Below are 23,404 nucleotides of genomic sequence, written 5' to 3' on the forward strand. Positions count from 1 at the left end.
CAGTTTGAACATGTCTATACCACTAAAATTGTCTCTTGGATGCGCTTTATAGATGATCTTTTTATTGTGCGGCGAGGAAGTGAGGAGAGTGTGGTAAATTTTATAGATGAAATCAATCAAAATGATCTTAATCTCAAGTTTACTTTTAACATCAGTAAGTACTCAGTGACCTTTTTAGATGTTCAAGTCCTAATAAAAAATAATGTTTTAACAACTACCCTTTTTAGAAAACCAACGGCAGGTAATACACTTTTACATGCGTCAAGTGCACACCCTCAACATTTAATCAACAGCATCCCCTATGGGGAGATGCTCCGCATCCGCTGAATCTGTAGTGATCCGGAGGATGCGAGAGTCAAACAAATGGAGAGTAGTGCCAGGTTTTTAGCTAGAGGGTAGAGCTCTAAAATAGTGCAGGCTACCATGAAAAAATCCCAAGAAAAGTCCAGGGAAGATCTCCTTGTGTATAGATTCAAAACACCACAGCTGACTGTACAAGATAAGATGCAACCGGTCAGGCTTATTTCAACATATTCCAAACAGGAAAACGAATTGCGGAGCATTATTAGACATAATTGGAACTTTATTCAGGATGACCCAGTAATAGGTGACCTTATGCCCTCAAATCCGTCAATCTCCTTTAGAAGATCGATGAGTATGGGAAATATGTTGGCCAAGAACAGTCAGGAGAGCTTTCGGAAAGAAATGTGGTTAACCACTAGAAAGGGATTTTTTAAATGTCTATCGTACAGAGCATGTCAATTTGGGAGTAACACAAAAACGTATACTACAGCCTTTTCCAGAACAGTGAGGGAAATTAAACAACATTTAACTTGTAAGACGGAATATTGCGTCTATGTTCTGGAATGTGACTGTCATTTAAAGTATGTTGGCAGCACTAAGTTGGCAGTTCATAAGCGTATCCTGCAGCATCTAAGGGCAATATCCAATAAGGATCAGAGTTACCCAGTTGCGAGACATTTTCAGGCGGTACACGATAGCAACCCACAACATCTTCGTTATTTTGCCATTGAAGCTATACCTGTGGCAAAAAGAGGGGGCGATAGAGAGGCAAAATTGCATCACCTGGAAACAAGTTATATTTTGAAATTAGATTCCAAGTCTCTGGGTGGGCTCAATGCAACAGAAGATCTCCATACATTTCTATGAGGACTTACAGATTTACTTATAACATTTAACTATATGGAGCTTGACCACTAACCTAGTCAATTTGAATTAAGATGTAATACATGATGGTTTTACTATGTAAAATACAGATGTTATGATGCATTTTTTAGATCATTTTATCCTAATCTAAGACCCTTTTAGGAACTATATCTTTGCACAAAATCTATTTATGATCCAGGCCTTGGTGGTTATTTTTTAGACAGGAGGGTAGTTTCTTATCTTTAAGTGGGGTCCCTCTGTATTTGATATTTATATTGTTCTTTTATAGCTCGTTAACATCAACTATGTCCGCACGTCTGAAGAAGAGTTAAAAACTAAGAGTTGGTTTATGTTGGCATATCTGCAACACAAAGGAGATATATATATACATATATATATATTCACTGAAAAAACCATAGGTTTCACACATGTTATAGTTAGCGGAAATTTTACTGATAAAAAACCAATGAAATTCCCCCGTTATAGTTAGTGCAGGCAACTATAACTCACGCGACCGCAATCCTCTGCTGATGCTAATACTGTATTTAGACACTTATTTGCCCATGTCTTCTTCCATACATTTTTAGCTATACATATATTACAAATATTTTTTTTTCATAAAGACACATATGTCATCAGCAGAAGATTGCGGTCGCGTGAGTTATAGTTGCCTGCACTAACTATAACGGGGGAATTTCATTGGTTTTTTATCAGTAAAATTTCCGCTAACTATAACATGTGTGAAACCTATGGTTTTTTCAGTGAATTTGCAAGGTTTTTTAAATGCTAATTCCTAACTATAACGTGTGTGAAACCTATGGTTTTTTCAGTGAATTTGTACGGTTTTTTAAATGCTAAGTTACTTTACGCCATTCGTGGCGTGCGCGCCCACTTAACGCAGTTCGTTCCGTGCGCGCACGGTGCGCTTCGCGCACCGTGCGCGCACAGTGAGCACGCGGTGCGCTTCGCGCACCGCGCGCCCACTTTACGCAGTTAGTGCCGTGCACGCACGGTGGGCACGCGGTGCGATGACAAAGCAAGAAAGCACGTCAACAAATCTGTTTCTGCTTTCCTCCGTGACTATGGTATGGGTGCCATTTACCACAACAACTTGCGTTATGACATGCAAGACATTTATAGAGGAGATGGTGTGCACTTCAATGATGAAGGGAACAGAGTCTTCCTCTTGAACCTTAGACTCTGCATCGGTACTTACTTGTAGGTACCACTAAAAAATCATTTCATAAACACAACGGCTCTTTTTAGAGCCCCCTAATATCTAAACACTTAAATCTGATTTTCATTTTTTTTTTTTTTTTTTCTACCGTACGCTTACCGTAAGCTTACCGTACGCGTACCCCGTGATTTTTTTTAAAATCAATAAATGTTTTTTTTGTACTTTTCTGTCCTTCTTTGACCCCCTTACAAATGTTAGGGGGTCTGTAACTCTCCTCATTGCCCCCTTTCCTTGTTTTCACTCTTTTTTTTCAGAGTGAAATACACAAAATGGCGGCCGCCGCTTCCTGGTTTCGGCCGATTCGAATGTTTACTAAGATCTAAGAGCCAATCAGAATCGCGCTCGCGCACGCCACCGTACGCTTACCGTAAGCGTACGGTAAGCGTACCGTAAGCGGGCTCAGATATATATATTGATTTAAAGGCTATTTTCTCAGAATCTACTGAACAGATTTACACCAAACCTACAAAAGGCACTTCCTTGACCTAGGGACTACCTCTCTGCCAAATTTTGAGTAATTCTGTTCAGCCGTTCGGGCTGTAGCTCGTTCTAAAGGTCCTATGGAAAAATGCATGGGAAAAACGCGTTTTGGGACCCCCCTTTTATCTCAGCCCCCGCTTGACGGATCCCCCCGAGACTTTCAGGGTAGGAGCGGAGCGTAGCGCCCCACCTATTTTGAGAAATTCGCGAGGATTCGTCGGCCGGCGCCAAAGTTATTCAAAATAGAATGTTGAGGTTTTCCTATGGAAACGTGGTCCTAACTATAACTACCTACTGGCGACCGCCAGTAGGTAATATATATATATATATATATATATATATATATATATATATATATATATATATAAATGATTGTTTCCGCATTAGCACTTTATTGGCACAAGTCACTTTATTTCCAAGTACTGTAGCATGAAGTCACTTTAATAGTTTGGTTATTATTTTTGGAGGTAGGGATTGTAATAAATGGCAACTACTTGAGCTTTCTGAAGTACATAAATAGCATTAGCTATGAAGTAAAATAATGTACAACAGCAGATGGATCCTCTTGGGGTAATGGCTAAAATATATACCATACCCTTTATATTAACATCCCATTAACAAACTATTGATTTGTAAAGATGGATATATCTGGAAATAGGTAACTGGCCTATTTATTATGTTTATAAGACCTATCGTCCTGTGTTGTTCCGATTTATTTGGACTATACAGGGGGATAAGTTCTTTAATTTCACCTTTAGGGAGCACGCTAAGTTTTTGTCACTTTAAATTATTGATTGTACCACCTGTGAATGGTAGAAATGAGGTCAGGAATGCATTTATGCCTTTATATATATAAAAAGCTTATATTGTCCAGGTAATATGTGATTTATCTAGATCTGTGATCATTATGTCACCAAAAGCATTTAAGCATACATAAAGTTGATAATATTTATACATTTTTATTCAATGACCCACTACAAGTATTTTACAAATATTTTTTCTATGTTCATAGTTGTGTATATGCACTGTCACTTTAAAAACTGGGGTTGATGCCAAGCGCAGTCATGTGATCAAGGCCGCTTGAATGTCCGAAACGCGCCAAGACAAACTGCTGGAATAAATATTTATTGCACCATTGTTGGTCTGCACTCGTCATTTCTGCGCGAAGCAGAGGGTAGTAGTCACGAGTTCAAAGTTATATATATAATCATTGATATATTATGATAAAAAACTTATTTTTATTGACTGATAAATATTTATTGTGCTATCTTTTGTGTTAAAAGCTTTAAAAAATTGTGGTTTATATTGGAGTGCTAATAATACGGCTGACCCATTTAGTGTCCAACACCTTCTCCGAAATGTTTTAGGATGGAGTCAGAATTGTAAAGGTGACCCGTTTAGTGTATAACATGTTTAGCCTAATATTTGTCAAATGGTTTTAAGGCAAATGGTTTAGATTCGAGTGGGAATAGTAAATGTGACCTTCAATACCTTCCTTTAAATGGCTTAGAGTGGAGTGAGAATAGCAATTGTGACCTATTTAGTATCCCATACCTTCTCTAAAAGGGTTTTGGTTGGAGTGGCGCTAGTAAAGGTGACCACTTTGGTGTCCTAAATCTTACCCAAAATGGTTTAGATTGGAGTGGGAAAAGTAAATGTCACCACTTTAGTGTTCAACACCTTCCTTTAAATGGCTTAAATTGGAGTGGCACTAATAAATGTGGCCATGTTAATGTCCAACACCTTCCTCTAAATGGTTTAGGTTGGAGTGGAAATAGAAAATGTTACCTCTTTAGTGCATACCATATTTTGCCTAATGTGCTTCATTACAGTGTGAATATTAGATGTGAAAAGTCAAGGGCCTAATTGTGAGCTATTGTGTTTTTTATCTCACCTGATAAGTACGTTATTTGTCAGTTGGAGCACGTTATTTATCAGGTGTGATAAATAACACCTATTATGAGTTCACGGGGAATAATAATTATTAAGTATTTATAGAGCACCTGGCTACCCTTAGGCATCCTGCGCTATCAGTGACAAGAAAAGTTGGAAGGCAGGCTGATTATGATGAGCTTTTAAACAGCCAAGTCTTCAACTGTTTACGAAAGGTAAGATTGTTTGGGGTGGAACGTAATGGAAACAGGAGGGCGTTCCAGAGGTTAGCTGCATTATAGGAGAACATGCGGCCCCCTGATCGTACTCTCTTAATTTTTGGGACCACTGCCAAAAATTGATCTGCAGAACGGAGGCGTCTCGTGGGTTGGTAAAAAGCCATCAGAGATTGATTTATCTTGGGACCAGTTCCCCAAAGTGTTTTATGAGTTATACACAAAGCTTTGAACTTGATTCGCTCTGTAATTGGCAGCCAGGGAAGTTTTCTTAGCACAGGCTTCACTGACTCACCTTGGGGCACAGCCGAGAAAAGCCTAGCTGCACAGTTTTGTACCACCTTTATTTTCTTTATAATGGCCTTTGTGGTGCCCAAATAAAGAGAGTACACATAGTCCAGCCGTGAGAGTACCAATGCCTGTACTATCACTTTTCGAGCCTGGACTGGGAGCAGTGGGAGGATTTTTTGCTTGGCTGTTGAAGTTAAGAGTTTGATCTAGCCATACTCCTAAACTTTTTATCTGCTCTTTGGGAGTTGGTAGAGGACCAAGGCATTTGGGCCAGCTTATTCCTGCTGCCTCTATAGCCACCCCGGTGGGGGGGTTACTTAAAATCATTAGCTCCATCTTGTCTCCATTGAGTTTGAGACAAGACTGATCCATTCACAAGGCCACCGCTTCCATACATGCTTCAATATTGATCCGTGACTTCGTAGGGTGCTTTACGGCTACCACCAATTGTGTATCATCCGCGTCGGTGATAATTTGAATCCCATAAGGTATGACTAATTCGGCCAGTGGTATAAGGTATATATTAAAAAGAGTGGGACTCAATACCGAGCCCTGGGGGACTCTGCACGAGAGCTGTAAACATTTTTAAGTGAACTCCCCCTCAAACACCTGGAAAGTTCTATCCTTCAGGAAAGATGTAATCCAAGACAAGGCCTTGCCCGAGACTCCGACCACTCTGAGCCTGTCGATCAGAATGTTATAATTGACAGTGTCAAATGCGGAGCTTAGGTCCAATAAGATGACCGCCACTGTCCCTCCTTGATCAAGAATCTTTCTGGATTCCTCCACAACTGCTAACAAAGCTGTTTCTGTCCCATGGCTTGGGCGGAAGCCTGTCTGGGTGGGATGCGGAAGAGAGTGGTTCTTCAGGTGCTCAGAGAGGAGTTTATTGACATATTTTTCCAGTATTTTACTGGTCGCCGGAAGTAAAGAGAAGTGGGTCGAGGGTAGGCTTTTTCAGGAGTGCTTTTATCATGGCGTGTTTCCAAGTCAGCGGTACCTGTCCACTCGCTAACAAAGAATTTAAAACCTCCAACAAGACCGGGAGAACAGTTCCTTCTATCTTACAGAGTTTTTAGAGGGGTACCGGATCAAGGGGGAGCCTGATTTAACCTCGGCAAAGAGTTGTGATAGTGTGGTCATGTCCAAACCTGGGAAAGCTTGTGGGATCGTGACATCCAATGCGGATTTGATCCAATGGTGGTAGTTATCAGAGGCTATAGTTGTATTGGTTTCTTCCACTGGTCTGGATCTCTCCAGCGTCTCGGACCTAGCCTCTGTCAATAATTTTTCCCAGGGGCGAGCCCACGATTTGTCCCTTTGCGTCCCCACTGTCTGATATGAGGTATTCCAGATCACTGGAATTAGGAAATTGCAGACCATGGCACTGGGATTTGGCTTTCACTGTGGAGCTGTTTGTCATTTGAAAAAACAGGTTCCAAAATATGACCCTTTTCATGTGTGTGGCTTGACACGATTTGTATTAGCTGAATGGCCTGGAGACTATGTACTAGGTCTGCTACATCCCCCTTGGTGGTGTTCTCTACATGTAGATTCAGATCGCCTAATAGAATAAAGTTAGGTGTTTGACATGCTAATCTGGTGGTGGAATCTATTTGTGATTTTATGAAGTCACCACAAGGGCCCGGGGGATGGTAGACTAGGGTCCCTGAAAGGGAACAAGTTGCTGTAAAAGAAATTGAGAATGACATGCTTTCACAGTCTAAATAGTTCCCGTCTCAACACGTCCCCTCAAGTGATTTTTCTCTCTGTCTGATCTTAAAATATGATAGCCAGGGCTTTTATTATATCTGGGTCAGAGTCCTAATGCAGCCAAGTTTCTGTGAGGAACAGGATCTCTGGTTGTTCCTCCGCTAATAGGGTATTGATTTCTCCTGCATGTTTCTGGAGAGACCTACAGTTCAGGAGCAGCATTTTGTATTTATTTTGCCTCTGTGTTTTGGCCTGTGTTGATATAAAATTTGCCGGGTCAAAATGACGGTGTTCATACCGTGTTGGGCCATCTGTGAAGCCGATAGCATGTAGGCATCTATCTGTGGTAGGGGGCAGCAGTCCATACAATTGCAAAGCCGAGTACCTTAAATCATCTTGCAATTCTGGGCCAGGGGTTCTGGCCCCTGGTCCTGGCTGGGCGCGGACGGGCGCAGACGGGCTTGCCTTTGGCGCGCCTTTGGAATAACAAGCGGATTTTGGTGTTTAATACACCAAAATCCTCATGATACTGTAAATACCATATGTTTTGTAGTGTTAAATTTTGCCAGGTTTGATCTGTCAAAACTTAACAAAGAATGAGTTATTTAAATCATTCAATAATTATCAGATGTGTTGAATACATTAAAACACGTAATTATGACCCATGCGTAAACCGGACTTTGCTCATGGGTCAGAATATTATGAGGAACTCCTAATCAAGCCCTAAATATTGAATATTTCCCAAACAGCATTATTAATAATGTATTTTTAAGGTACACTAAATGGCATATTTTATGTTAATTATATTATTTTTTTATTTGTTTTTTATATTTTATTAATGTATATGTTTACATTTAAAAAAAACAAAATTCTAACATTACTTACTTATTTTAGTTATTTCTTTTCACATATTAATGTTTGGAAACTTTTTTGTAAAAATAGTACGTATTTTTTTTCTATATTCATTTTATTTAACAGGTTTTAATTGTAAGGGTATTATAAATAATACTATGTTATAACAGTAACTACTTTAATAGAACTATTTACATTATGCTTTACATATTATTATTATTATATTATTATAACCTTTCATATTGTCTAAACAAATGTATTGACATTGTTTTCAAATTTTTATAACCGTGTTACATATATTTTTTAAAAAGTAAATTTTTGGGGTTAAGTCCAATTGTTTTTCTATAGGGAATTCGTCTTTTTATTTGTTTTCATTCAGCGGTAAGGGCTCAATTACGAGTCTGGCAGTCCGTGGACCACCAGACTCGAGGGGTCGCGGAGGTGGAGGTCTTCTGACTGCCCTATCACAATCAGGGTGGTCAGACCACCATTGCCCGTCGCAGCCGCTAGGAAACCGCCGTTCCCTGGTGGTGATGTGACAGTGTAGAGGCAGCAATATGCGGCAGTCCCACCAGGCATATTACAAGTTTCCTCTCCGCCACGGTTTTCATGGCGGTTTCTCCTGCATGAAAACCATGGCGGAGAGGAAGCAAAGGGGGCTCTACAGAGCCCACTGTTGCCTCTGGTCCCTGGGGTGTGTGCAGGGAGGCACAGCTGGTGCCCACCTGTGGGATTGCACCCTAGTTCCTGCACAACATGGACTTTCCAGTACATGCCATGCCGGAACTGTTTTTGGCGTTCCCATTATGGTGCCCATTTTCTTTCTGAGGCCCCTCTATGGGAACATCAAAAAATGCCCGCCAGACATGAAAAACACTCATTATCTGGCGGGTGGCCCAAACACCAGTTTGGCAGTGCTGTGGTGGAGACGACCCGGCACCAAACTTCCAAACTTGTAATCAGGCCCTTAGTGTACTTTTGTGGTCTATTTCTGTCATTTTTATTTGGTTTTGGTGGGAAAGAGTCTCGTTTACCTGCTGCTAATCGTCAGATGAGGTAAGACCTTTTAAAAGATTTTCTATAGGGCTTGGAGGACAGGGTATGTGGGTAGATGTAGATAATGTGACTTGTACTGTTACTTTTGATTTTGAGGGTTATTTAATAGTAGTTTGTGCTCCCTTATATGGTAGTGTTGTGTCATAGGCTTACTATGAGTTTGGTAGCAGTCTTGTGTTATTTTAGATATTTTAATCTTATAAATTGTATTTTTGTCATTTTAGTAAGATGTTTATGGTGCAGTAGATGATAGCGTTTGTGAGGGTGAGTATTTAGTGTTTTATTTACAGGTGTATGGATCAAAAGTCATCCAAAGGACCTTTGGTTTATAGGTTTTTTTCAAGGAAATTAGTTTGGTTTATACTGAACCAACATTATTATCTTTAATTTCCTTTGATTTTCTAATTTCCTGGAGCGGATCTTCTTTTTTGATTTTTATGGTTCCTAATGAGTTTGGATTACTTTGATGGATTTATTTTGCACATTTTCTTTGTTTCATTTTTTTGGGGTCTTTGAAGTTTATTTTTATTTTTTACAGAACTGTAAGGCTGCTGTAGCTATTCATTTCTGGGTGGGAAGCGTTGCATATCTTTATTTATGCGTACCTGGTGTAAATATAATGTGTTATTTTACATTTCTATGTGTGGGATTTATTTTGTGTTTATTTCTAACACTGTGATTTCTGGTTGTTGATATACTGTTTTGTAATTAAATATTAAACATACATTTTTTTATCAGTCTTCTTTTCTATGTTCTAAATATGTTTTTTGACTGATGTATAGAAATAAATCTCTTAATTTTTTTCCACAACTGGTTAAGTTATGGTGGTGTTTCTCTTTGTTAAGGTTTGTTGGTTAGTGTGTAGGTAGGTAGATGTTTTGTAATAGGGATTTTGCAGTTGACTTTAAGAAGCGTACTCCTTTGTTGTTAATAAAGAGTCTAACTTTATTGTGACATCCTTCTACTGCGTTGTTGGTTTTGGCTTCTTGAGCCATGGTGCAATTGTAGACATTCCACCATGATATATTGTTGCAGGGATTCTGCTCATGCACAGAACTATGCGCAGGAAACCAGGACCTCAGTGAATTGTGGTGTACCAAAAAGTCACCTCAGAACCCAGAACCCCTATCCGCGCAGCATCAGTGTCCCATTCGTTATCCGTATTTATCTTGGCGGTCCCAATGTATAGACAACCCAGAACAAGCGACTTAGTGTATTCTCAGGAATGGTGGGAATCAGAAATACCTATTCGTTATTATTCTCATATCAGTCCAAAACAAGAGTAAACAGAGACACGGTAAAGTTTAAAGAGTTTATTTATAAACGTCGTGTCATAAGACGCAGTACTTTGGCTAACATAAGCAGACAAATGATTAAAATCGAAACCATCAGCATAGTTACAATACCATAGAAAATGAAAGGAGAAATCATAATATAATGACAGTGGAATACAGCCACCTTCCTTTTGCTAGTAAACTAATATTATTAGACTAATAGAAGGTCTCTAGGCTTGAATGGGGACCCCCATACCGTAAAGATCAGCTTAGTGGAATCACATCACAGGATCAGGTGTACTCTGCTCCTGGGAAAGCTCTCCTTCCGAATGCGAATGTTAAGCATGCAGCCTGCAATATTAAAAGCGCTCGACTCTCAGGTATTTGCAGCTGTGTGCGTGTTATGGCTAAATAGTGGGACGATCAACCTGAACCCAAAAACATGCACAGGTCGCAGCTCACGGCTAGGGATGTGAACAACAGACAGTTCTCATGTGAAGAAAAGGCGAGCAAGCATTTCTCAAATAATAACATGTAACTGCAGTGTCGTGTGCAAAAGCAGTAAAAGTGGCAAGATGGCTTTCTAACATCTAACGCGGTTATGCTAACTTAGCAATGTACGTATATAAATTTGCAGCCCTCACTACACCCCCCCTTGATCGGACCACTAACTAATATGGGTTCAATTAAGGAAAGCAGAGTTCAAGTTCGATAGAACGGAACTAAGAGCACAAATTGGAAATCCATATAAAGGCAGTGAAGGATCAAAGAGAGAGAAAAAAAAAACATAAAAAGGGGAAAAAAAATTATCGATGGATGTCGAATAAAAAGGTAAAAGGTCGTGTGAAGGAATTTTGGACGACATCCAACTTAATCCATTAACGTATAAGCACAGTAAGTAGTAACGGCTTCCAAGAGGAAATCATTGGAACGTCCTGCAAAATTGTCTGCCATCCAGTTCAGTAAGGGGAATGAACACACATGTTCTTCGACAACTGGAGCCTCTAGTACCATCAGAGGACAACTGGCATGTTCTTCAAGATAACTTCTTGCCAGGAAGTCATCTGCAGCCGTATCGATGTCCCAATTCCCTAGGACTCCATGTGCCGTTCAACAGGCCATAATCCTGACACCAGAACAGTCCAACTCATGAGCCACTAAGGGACTCATTAGATGATCATAATCCGGGGCGGGAGACACCGAGTTTGACAAGCACAAATCCAGAGCCCATTGGAACGGACATTCTAGGCAATGAAAGACAGGTTGTACACATGTAAAGTAGGAAAACCTGAAGGACAATCCATAGGCTAACCTCAAGGTTGCCAGTGGTAGTGTTCCATAGTATTCAAGCATCCGGTTACGAAGATGGAGCAGCCGGGACAGGCTGTCGTGTGACACAAATTGTGCAGCCATTGCGTAGTAAGCAGACCAATAACAGCACCCCAGCCACGAGAGCGAGAATCAACAGGAGACCTCCAAAGACGCTGGAAAAAATAGAATGAAAAAATGCCGGGATCACACCAAAAATAGTTTGGAAGGAGGTCACGAGGCCGGAACCCACAATTTTGAAAAAATGAGCCAGGCCACTTGTTGACGAGGTATTAAAGATAGTCTGAATCAGGGCACCAAAATGAAGTGGGAGATCAGTATTCAAAAGCGCTTGCGCGTGTTTGCTACGTGAAGGACAAATGTTTCCCGGGACGAAGTCAACGCGACTTCTTTTTGAGACAATAGAGCCCTTATTCTGCTCATCTTGTTGTACTCTGCTTTCAATGTTGGAATGGAAGGCCAGATGGATACATCGAGCCGCCCATGCGGGGGTGGGAAAAGGACGGTGTTACAGCAGACTACTCTCTGTGATACAGTCACTATGTAGGGAATTCCCACCAACATCCCACAGCAAGCTTCATTATTTAAGAGCAAATAACTACCATTAGCCAGCAGCGTGAATGACGGTGTAATGGCTGGCACTGGAATCCCTTTCAGGATGCAAACTAAATTAGGAGCGTGCACATTGCATGCACCATGCAATTGAATGTGCCGACATACTACAGAGTGATCCGGAGTGGAAGTGCACTCTTCACCTTTTAAGTAGACCTCTTTACTGTCTCTGATGCACCTGTATGTGAATGGGAGTGACCAAACTTCATGCAGGAAGGCAGTACCCAGTTGTTCATATCTGCCTAGCACATAATGTTTCATGCAAGAACTGAACTTAAACAGGGGAAATGGTAATGTGATTAACCCATGGATAAGCCACACAGCGGAGTTTAATTCGGCTACAGAGAAAGGCAAAGGTTCTAACTTTTCAATGTGCAGCAATGAGTATGTTGCATCCTTCATGGACATGAACTGTTGTTTTGCAGTTAAATTAAAAGGAAGGAACAAAGATGAAGTATTCATGTAGTCCCAAGGGACTTTCCCAGCCTTTAACGTTTGCAATGTCCATGCAAATTGCATTATAGAACGCAATTGATTTTGACCATGATATAAAACAGACATATCATCCTGCACAATGTCAACAACAGATGAAACGATATTATCTAACGTGTATATTCTGGAAGAAAGGGTGTTAATGCTATTATCTATAACAGCCAATACTTTTTCCATATTTGCTTGATCAATAGCTTGTAATCTGGATGCAGCTTCAATTTGTGACAGCTTCCAAACTTCATTATAAACAGCATACACCCATCTTTTGGACCTGCCACCCGCAGGACCCTTAACAAAATCATTCAAATCTATTTTGTCATGTAATTATGATAAATTAAATTTAACAGATGCTAAGTTGGAATGTTGCAGCCAAGATTGGCATAACTTCCCTACAGAGTAGGTAGTTACAGTATTAGATGATTCAAAACGGGGGTCCACACTAATCTGCGTATACCCCTGATTTAAATCCAGAAAACGATGTTGACAGGAATCTGAGCTCGTTTGCCATATTAACCATCCTTCCGGATTTAATTTGGAAATATTGAAGGATGTGTTAGAAACGTATGATTGCAACGCATCCAGGGACAGATCTGTATGATTATCCCAATTAGGATAAGCACCCAGATCCGGAGTAGAGGGAGAATTTAATTTTTTAGAAGTAGCCAATCCAAAGCAGGTGGTCTGAAAAATCGACGAATTCAAAAACATGTGGTTCGGGATGAGGCAGGCACGATGCAAAGCTTCTGTTCCTTGTACCTGCCACGGTTGAGAACCCCAAACCGATTTAAGATTGATAGTTGCTTTCCACAGATCATAACCTCTGATTGGCAAATCATCCATAAATGATTTGGAATATAACAATTTCGTGTGTGTCAGCCTAACTTTCAAGGTAGACTCAGCTGCCACCTTAAAGTAAAAGGAGGCAGGGTTTGAAACACTGAAATCAGAAAAATATGTGAATTTGTTCACTAACGTGGTGGAGCTGCCCAGCCTAGGCGCTGGACAGTGTTCCCATTGCGTGTAATTTACAAAATTTCTAAACGTATTGACTTTATGAAGGAAATGATTGCCATAATGTTGATAGCAAAACTGCTCATCATAATTAGCAGTATCTAAATACAAATCCTCAGCATCAAACGCAGCATAATATTTCAAATCAGAAAATAGTGCTTCTATGGCTTGAACATCCCAATCATCTGAGCGGATGCTTTGCTTAACTACATCACCCATAGAAACACGAAATACATTTGGCACATTGATCACTTCAGTGGGACCATGAATTTGAAATTTAACAGCATCCCACGTGATCCCATCAAACACAGGCCAGGCAGTAATATTCACAAAAGTCTGGTCCCTTTTCATGATATGTGATGAGGAGTGGGGGGCCAAAGTTCCATCAATTAGTCTAATTGTAGACCTTTCTTTTAGGTAGTGTCCATTCACAAGACAAAAACATACCACCACAAATCCAATGGACATGAACAAAAAAATACATACGAGCACCAGCCAAATGTAAGTCCAAGGGGGAATTAAAAAATGTCTTTTAAACCAGACAACAAAAATTGAAACTTTTGATGGGGCATTGGAAGTCATTGAGTTAGTGTCAAAGGAGAACCGTGACTGGTTAACTGCGGTGGATTGTAAAACAGGCAATGGTACATCTGCAGGATAAGCATTCTCAGTATCTTCAGGTAGACCACCAGCCGGTGGTAGCAACAAAGGACCAGTAACTGTATGCATCTCGATGGCAACATCAGACAAGGTGGTAGAAGCTGGAGCCAACACAGAGTTTCTCAGCATTGCAGGGCAAGAAACCACTGGAGTCATACTAAGAAGAATCGCCCACTCGCTGTAGCTTGACATTGTCAATAGAGATGTACCTGTTATCCTTGCGACCAGGAAGTGGATGTAAAATGACTGTTCGTGTACCCTGCACGCCAAGCGCTGGAACCGGTGCACAATAAGAGAGGCCGAACTCCTTCTTGTTCTCCACCTTCTCATGGACCAGATCACCAACTCGAGGTAGTCAGCCAACTACCGGATTCTGAAGCCCAGCATCAGATGTGGAGGGCACGTGTTCCTTCGCGAGACTGTCCCTGGCTTCTTGTAGAGTCTGCAATACAGCACAGTGATGATCTATGTCAAAGGGTGCGGCTGACGCCGCCATGTCTAGACCATCAAGGTCCGGGACAAACATTTGTATGTCAAAGAGCATCATGTATGGGGTCCGCCCACCCAGAGACCTTCTAGGGAGATTATTAAGTGCACGTTGGACATTATACAGATGGGCTAGCTAGTTCTGGCCAGTGCCTAAAACCCTAGCTGTCAAAGATTGCTTTAAGTCACGGTTCATTCGCTCCACCACACTATTACCCTCAGGTCGGTAGGGAGATGTAAATTTGACTTGGACCCCCAAATTTCTCATGGCTTCTTTGTACGCCTTAGAGGCGAACGCAGGGCCCTGATCAGAATGAAAGGTACCACATGCAAAACTTCCCACAAAGACACGCAAATCCCTGATGACAGTACGAGCATCAGCACTCCTTTGTGGCTATACCCACAGAAAACGTGTGCACGAATCCACTGCAACCAAGATGTACTTGTACGCAGTATCAGAGGTGAAAGGACCACAGTGATCTAGATAAACACACCCTAGTGGTTTATTAGATATGTACAACTGAGTTTGTGGTGGGCGCGCAGCAGTTGAAGGTTTAATCTGCTGGCAAATGTCACAATCAAGAACATAAGCGCGAGCTTGTTTATATAAACTGAACCACCAGTAACGTTGTTGTAACAGAGAAACAGTAGCTGCAACGCCGGCGTGGGCAGAGGCAAGGCCTTCGTGAGCTGCTGTTATCAACGATGGTCTGCAGTCCGCGTTGGGAATCAATCTGTCACCAACGTCGTTAATCCTCACCAATGGGACTTTATCAGGACTTAAGTGATAATGGTAACGAGAAGGGAAACCTCTCGGGTAATTACTTCCCGTTTCTGTCGCAGCAATAGCTGCCAAAATGTCATCATCAATCTTACTTTTGGATCTTGTAACTGCTGTTACTAGATATGTCGCCACTGCTGTTTTTGCTGCTTCATCAGCTAAGCTGTTGCCGACAGCGTGGACACCAACTCCTTGGTGACCGAGAGTGTGAATAACATTCACGAGAGGCAGATGTTCTTTAAGTTCTGCCACTCGAACCCAAAGCATTTTATGCTTAATTGTGCTACCTTTGGAATCACGGTATTCATTTTGAGACCAAAAATGTAGATTGTCGTTGTAAGATTGAACACAATAAAACAATTCACTTACTATAAGAGTAGTGACCCGAGGATCCGCAAACTCCAGTGCAAGCACCAGAGCACGGAGCTCTGCCAACTGTGCGGTACAATCACCCAATGTCTGCGTTTGCACGACATCAGATTGGAATTCACCATTCATGAAAGTACCCACCACAATTGCGCAGGCTGCTGAATAGGCATGCTTCGATCCAGTCGCCGGTTGTGCAGAACCGTCAGTGTAAATAACACAATGGTAATCTTCGAGTGGGCGCAAAGACAGAGGAGCTGGATGAACTAATTCATACTGTAAGTACTCCTGAGTCTGTAATGAGGCGTCAAAGATATAGGTGACGTCGGGCGATGTCAAGGAAGTGGCCCATTGTATCCACCGAGGATGCAAAGCTTTAGAATTTGGTACACTCGCTTTGGTCACTGCCTCAAGGGCAGGATATGGCGTGACAACCAACATGCGTTTTCCTTGCGACAGTGCTCGTTCTTTGAGAATCGCTATCTGTACTGCCGTACGAACTTTCTCGACAGAGGAAAAACGCATTTCAGCCGAAGTGTACAGGTATGATTTGTAGGCAATGGGGACGGTGTCGCCCTCATTGAACGTTAAGTACGTGAAACCCACTGTGCCAGGCACAATCCGTATTACCAGGTTAGTGCGGTTATCACGTGTCAGTAAGTATTTTGAAGCAAGAAGATCAGCTTGCAGTAATTGCAAAATAGCTGAATACTCCAGCAGCCAGCATGATTTGGAAAAAGTAGGTAGTACCAAGGCATAAAGCGGTTTGATACGCTGGGCATAATCAGGAATATACGTACGACCGAAATTCAGAAAGCCCAGCAAAGACTGTAATTTCTTCAGTGTTGTAGGAGCATGCAGGCATGCGCACTTCTCCAGGAAGTGCGGAGGCAATCCTCGACCTTCATTGTTGAGTTCGTAGCCCAAGAACAACACTGTATACTCTGCAATGTGAGACTTCGCAAAATTGAATTTGTAACCGAAGCCTGCGAACATAACTATAATGCGATCAATGCGACACAGATGCGGCCACAGCTCGTCGTCTGTGAGATAGATATCATCGACAAACGAGAACGCATCTGGATCTATGCTCTCTAAAAGAGAGACTACACGTGCGGCAAAGACGCCAGGGCTGTTTTTATAGCCCATGGCTAGTCTTGTAAACTGTTTTTGTCTGCCGCCTGAAGTAAACGCTGTCCACTGACTGCTAATAGAGGACAGGTTATGGCTGTAAAAGCCATTGGAAATGTCAAGTGTGGTTTTAAACCTTTTTCGCACAAGACTATCGACGAGAGCCGAACTGTGAGTATTTTGTAACGCGCACATCCGGCAATGAGAGTTTAAATGCCGGTAATCCAAAACCAGGCGGTACGACCCATCAGGCTTCGTCACAGTGAATAAAGGATTATTCATTGGTGACACACATGTTTCAATAACACCTTGATATTCCAATTGTTGAAGGATTGCCGCGACGTGAGGTCTGGCTTCGCGACGCATGGGATATTGGGGTTGTGGCTGGGGCATAGACCACAATGGAATCTCATGGCTGGGGGACAATTTATCCCAGCCCACCTGAGTACGATACAAAGCCGGTGCAAGCACCAGAGCCCACTCCTCAGCGAACCTTTTAGCTTGGTCCTTCGGCACTGTGTGTGCAAAGGACGGGAGGATTACCTCCTCCCCTCTAGGAGCTTCTAAAATGAAAGCCGGGGGCCAGTCTGCCTCCGCTAGGAGAATGTCATAAGAAGAGGTCAGATTATCCCAAAACATCCTTTGAATTGTATGTTGTATGTCACCTTCAATTAGGACGGAGCCACTCTAGTGTCAGCAGTTTCTACGGTAATGAACGTATCAGTTGCTGTCGCCTCCAGATATGGACGCAGTGCTTGCCGCACTATTGTAACCTCTGCCGCGCTGTCGAGCAGCGTTAGGGCCCATGTCAGGTTCCGAAGCTGCGTTCTCACTATCTGTGGCATACCTTGCTGTCAGTGCAGCAACTTTCTTCTTCTGAAACGGGGGACGTTGACGTGCAAACTCATCTTGCTTGCCTTTACCGTCAGCCTGACGGGGTTGTTCACGACCTTGTTGTGCACCCCGACCTTTACCACGGTCCCCGCCACCGGACTGTGAGGCCGATGTTTCCTGTGAAGAAAAAGGAGAGCGTTGTTCAGTAACCTGAAATCTATCAGGCGACTTAATACTAGTACGATCGTGCAAATCATAAGTGCGTTCACTAGTCTGCTGTACGGGAGACGCAGGACGAGACCCCTGTTTCTGTTGCTGCTTTCCCTGTTTCTTTGCTCTCCAACTCTGTTTTGGAAAAGCTGGACGATCGTCTTTACTAGACGAACTCACCCTAGTTTGTTGTATCAAGTCAGGAATGATTACAGTTGGTTTAACTTCCAAACTACTGCGGCCAATAGTTTTATAAGCTTCCGCAATAAGTTTAGGTAGCTCTTTGGGATTATCGAGTTCAGCGACGCGGGCTAAACCATTTGCCACTTGGAATTGTACCGCATCTCCCTTGAGATTACCAAGGACGAGGGGGGCAACGATGTCGAATACTCCGACAAGCCTCATTCCCAACTCTACAGCCACCTCCGGTCCGTGCTGATCTTGAACACTTATATTGACGGAGGGCAGCACGGCCATAGACGGAGTGCCGAAGCACTTCGAGTAGACCGCGGCAAAGATCTTTCCCCAGTTGTCACAATCTGACACATCAGGCAAAATGTCTTTTGGCAAACTAATGGTGAGAATTCTGTGTTTCTCCACCTCCGTAGAGTGTGGAAACACGACTTCCAGCTGGTCCAAATTTCTCGGCAAGCCAATAAGGAAAATCATCCTTATTTTGGGGGCGCTTGCCCATCACCGAATTAACTATGACGGGACTAATAACAACCACCGGGTGACCAGCAGGTAGTCCTGCAACAGCAGGACCCACCTGCACATTACGTGAAACGTATTGCACTAAAGCCCTATATACTGAAATAAGGGTTGTATGGAGCGTAAGCAAGTTCATCCACCGCAATAGTCAAATAGCGGGGGTGAAGCGTAATTCCGGCAAGCACCGGCCATGTGGCCCCTAGAATTGACAAAGGGCCCATTCTAGCCGGTGCAACCGTATGGGGAAGGGCGCCATTAAACCAAATGCTGTGCTGCCAGGCTGAAAGGGGGATCTCTAGTGTCCGATATGGCGTATAATTGGCTGGGACCCACGTGTGAGTATACGAGTGAAACATTTTATCATCCGCATTCACTGCTGGCAGTGTCACCCAAGAGTAGAACAACTCATAAGGATGGGTTCCATCAGCACTCACCACAAAAATAACGGCCATCCCATCGTCCGGCACCCCATACGTCGTCAAATGACGTCGCATGGGTGTACGGCTATGTGCAGCAATTTCGACCGCCATAAGAACACACAAAAGATCAACAACAAGTTTAATCAGTAGCACAAGGGTTCAGAAATAGAAGAAACCTTTTTAATGATCAAGCTTGAAAGAACCTATCAGGTGAGTAACAGGTAGGTCAAAATCCGTCACTCCCGTTATCCGGAAACAAGAGTGAGGGTGTCGTGGACTAATATAAGCACTACTAAGGCGTTTCAGATCAATAGACCAAACGTTAGGTGCGCCATGTTGCAGGGATTCTGCTCATGCACAGAACTATGCGCAGGAAACCAGGACCTCAGTGAATTGTGGTGTACCAAAAACTCACCTCAGAACCCAGAACCCCTATCCGACCAGCATCAGTGTCCCATTCGTTATCTGTAGTTATCTCGGCGGTCCCAATGTATAGACAACCCAGAACAAGCGACTTAGTGTATTCTCAGGGATGGTGGGAATCAGAAATACCTATTCGTTATTATTCTCATATCAGTCCACAACAAGAGTAAACAGAGACACGGTGAAGTTTAAAGAGTTTTTTTATAAACCTCGTGTCCTAAGATGCAGTACTTTGGCTAACATAAGCAGACAAATGATTAAAATCAAAACCATCAGCATAGTTACAATACCATAGAAAATGAAAAAAGGAGAAATCATAATATAATGACAGTGGAATACAGCCACCTTCCTTTCGCTAGTAAACTAATATTATTAGACTAATAGAAGGTCGCTAGGCTTGAATGGGGAACCCCATACCGTAAAGATCAGCTTAGTGGAATCACATCACAGGATCAGGTGTACTCTGCTCCTGGGAAAGCTCTTCTTCCGAATGCGAATGTTAAGCATGCAGCCTGCAATATTAAAAGCGCTCGACTCTCAGGTATTTGCAGCTGTGTGCGTGTTATGGCTAAATGGTGGGCCGATCAACCTGAACCCAAAAACATACACCGTCTAGCGACCCAGACTGTTTCTTTACACAATGTTCAGACCAAGGTCGCAGCTCACGGCTAGGGATGTGAACAGACAGTTCTCATGTGAAGAAAAGGCGAGCAAGCATTTCTCAAACAATAACATGTAATTGCAGTGTTGTGTGCAAAAGCAGCAAAAGTGGCAAGATGGCTTTCTAACATCTAACGCGGTTATGCTAACTTAGCAATGTACGTATATAAATTGCAGCCCTCACTACAATGTGAAATTTTGGTTGACATCTGTGTCCCCTTGTGCCACCAGTGCGTCACTTTTTGTGATGGTCCTGTGGCGCAGAGTGCAGACCCATATCTACGAGGCCACACAAAGCCACTTTGCATGACTTTTCATTGCCTCGTAGATATGGTGTAAGACAACGCAATGCAAGTTGCTGCGTTGCCTTACATTGCACCAGGGAGGTGTTCCAAGGGTGTTGCAGTGGGTGTCCCCATGCAACACCCATGGGTTTTGATGCATTACCAGATTTACAAGGATTTGTAAACCTGTAAATCTGTCAAAACGTAAACGTGAAGGTGTAAAGAGGAGAAATATGTTTATGTCTCCTCATTGTTTCCTCTTTCTATGTGTGCTGCATCCTTCACCACACATAGAAAGAGGAAAAACCCTCCATTGATTGTTTTTGTGCATGAAGGTGCCCCTTACTGCTCAAAAAGAATCCTACATACAACGCAGACACCCTTGCACCTTGGTGAAAGGGTTCCTGCATTACTGCTACACACCATATTGTGCGCTGGCTCTAGCTGTGAGGACAGTCATTCACACTATCTCATAAATATGGTGCATTCCTGCCCTTTCGAGTTGGCATAGGGCAGAGCAGCAAAAACTCTTGCGGTGCTGTCCTATGCCAAATCATTTAAATAAGGCCTTTAATTTTTTGGTAAAAGGTACTTCCTATAAGCATGTTGTAGTGGTTAGCTACCTCTGTTACAGGACATAGATTAGTGCAATTAATTTTTTTTATTTCAAAGGCAAACTGGCTGTCTGTTCAATATTCTACACTTAGGGGCTCAATACGAGCACAGCGGGACTGCCATACCCGTGGTGGCAGCCCGCCCACCACATTCTATGTGGTCTAACAACCCGATTACAAGTTTAGCAGTCAATCCGCAACCAGCCTGACACAATATCACCGACACCAAAAGGATCTTGGATCCCGACGGTGCCACAGAGGTGAAGGCTGCTGTGAATGGAGGTGGTGCTGAAGAAGGCACCACCTTCAGGATTACAAGTTCCCTTTTCCACAACCTTTCCATGGTGAGAACCCCGCAATGAAAAGGATGGCGGAAAGCCGATTTGGGAAAAAGCGGGTGGTGATGGACAGAGTTTCTGAATGATGCAGAATACTCTTACCAAGTCAGGAGATCATGGTCCCTTGCTCATTGCACCATCAGGATTCAGGCAAGCCGGGCCGACGAAGGCTGTGATGCCAGAAACCGGTCCCCGGAAGCTTGTTTCCTTCCCAGTATAAGAATTGGCTTGGTAGTTTGGTTTGCCCTGTTCCCATCATGCACTGGGACAGGTACAGACTAATTTGCATGTAGCCAGGTTCTGAGCTGGGATGGTGCAGTGAGCTAAAAAACGGTGATGGATTAAAACCATGATCTCTTGACTTGGTAAGAGTATTCTGCATCATTCAGAAACTCTGTCCATCACCACCCCCTTTTTCCCAAATCGATTTTATCCACACTTTGTGTGGGAGGGTATGCTCAGACGTGAGTCCCTTGCTCATTGCACCATCAGGATTCAGGCAAGCCGGGCCGACGAAGGCTGTGATGCCAGAAACCGGTCCCCGGAAGCTTGTTTCCTTCCCAGTATAAGAATTGGCTTGGTAGTTTGGTTTGCCCCGTTCCCATCATGCACTGGGACAGGTACAGACTAATTTGCATGTAGCCAGGTTCTGAGCTGGGATGGTGCAGTGAGCTAAAAAACGGTGATGGATTAAAACCATGATCTCTTGACTTGGTAAGAGTATTCTGCATCATTCAGAAACTCTGTCCATCACCACCCCCTTTTTCCCAAAAGGATGGCGGAAAGGACAGAAGGGGCCCCAAACAGGGCCCCAGGGCAATTTCATCCAGGGTAGGTAATGCCTTGTGGCCATTTGTACCTGACTTCCTTGGAGCAGACAGAGGCTCTGTTGTGTGTGAGGATCTGATGCCCTTCTCTGTGCACTTCGTGCTACCGCTTGCCTTAATTATCTTTAACTTGTCTTTGCGCTTCCTGCTATGGCACTTGCATCGCGTTGATTGGGTGGCCGTGCCCATTCAGTCGCGAGCTCGGGAGGAGCCAGTTGTGCTCCTTGGCTACTTTATGCAGGCCGGACGTGGATGCACTGATTCCATTTATACCTGACTTACATGGAGCAGACAAATGCTCTGTTGTGTGTGAGGTTCAGCTGGCCTTCTCTGTGCAGTTCCTGCTACCGATTGTTTTATTTTTTTTAACTTGTCTTTGCGCTTTCTGCTATGGCACTTGCATTGCGCTGAATGGGTGGCCTTGTCCAATCATACACAAGCTCGGGAGGAGCCAGTTGTGCCCCCTGGCTACTTTCTGACGGCCGGACCATAGACGTGCAGTGGAGGAGTGTAGCGGGCTCACCATTGGCATGCCAAAGGCAAGCCTGTCTGTACAGTCCGCACCTTGACGTCGCCAGGTGCCAGGCAGGTTTATGCTCACAAGAAGCTTCTTTCCTTTAGCGCCCTGATGAATCCATGCACCAACCTTGTCTGGGTTCCTACGGATAGTCATTTCTGCTGTGGACAATGTGAGTTTAAAATTGATATGGGCGGCCATAATGCGACACCTCCCTCGCATACCTTCAAATTTTTTCGCCTTAACTGCCCCACATTGGTAAAACAGCAAGCAGAAGTGTTTGATCTGACTCAAGATGAGGTACCTGATATTCTTTTTTTAACAGAGACTTGGCTTACCCTTGATACTGAATCTGAGCCGCTGTTGGCCCTACCTCACGGCTATCCCATGAAGAAACTTAATAGAACAGGTAGTAGAGGAGGGGGCATCACTGTTATCTTTAAAACCAGCAATTCTTGTAGTCTTACTCGAGAGACTAATTCTGACTGTGAAAGTGTCCTCTTTAAAGTCACACTGAACTG

This window comes from Triturus cristatus, chromosome 2_1 (assembly GCF_964204655.1).
Source record: "Triturus cristatus chromosome 2_1, aTriCri1.1, whole genome shotgun sequence".
NCBI lineage: Eukaryota > Metazoa > Chordata > Amphibia > Caudata > Salamandridae > Triturus > Triturus cristatus.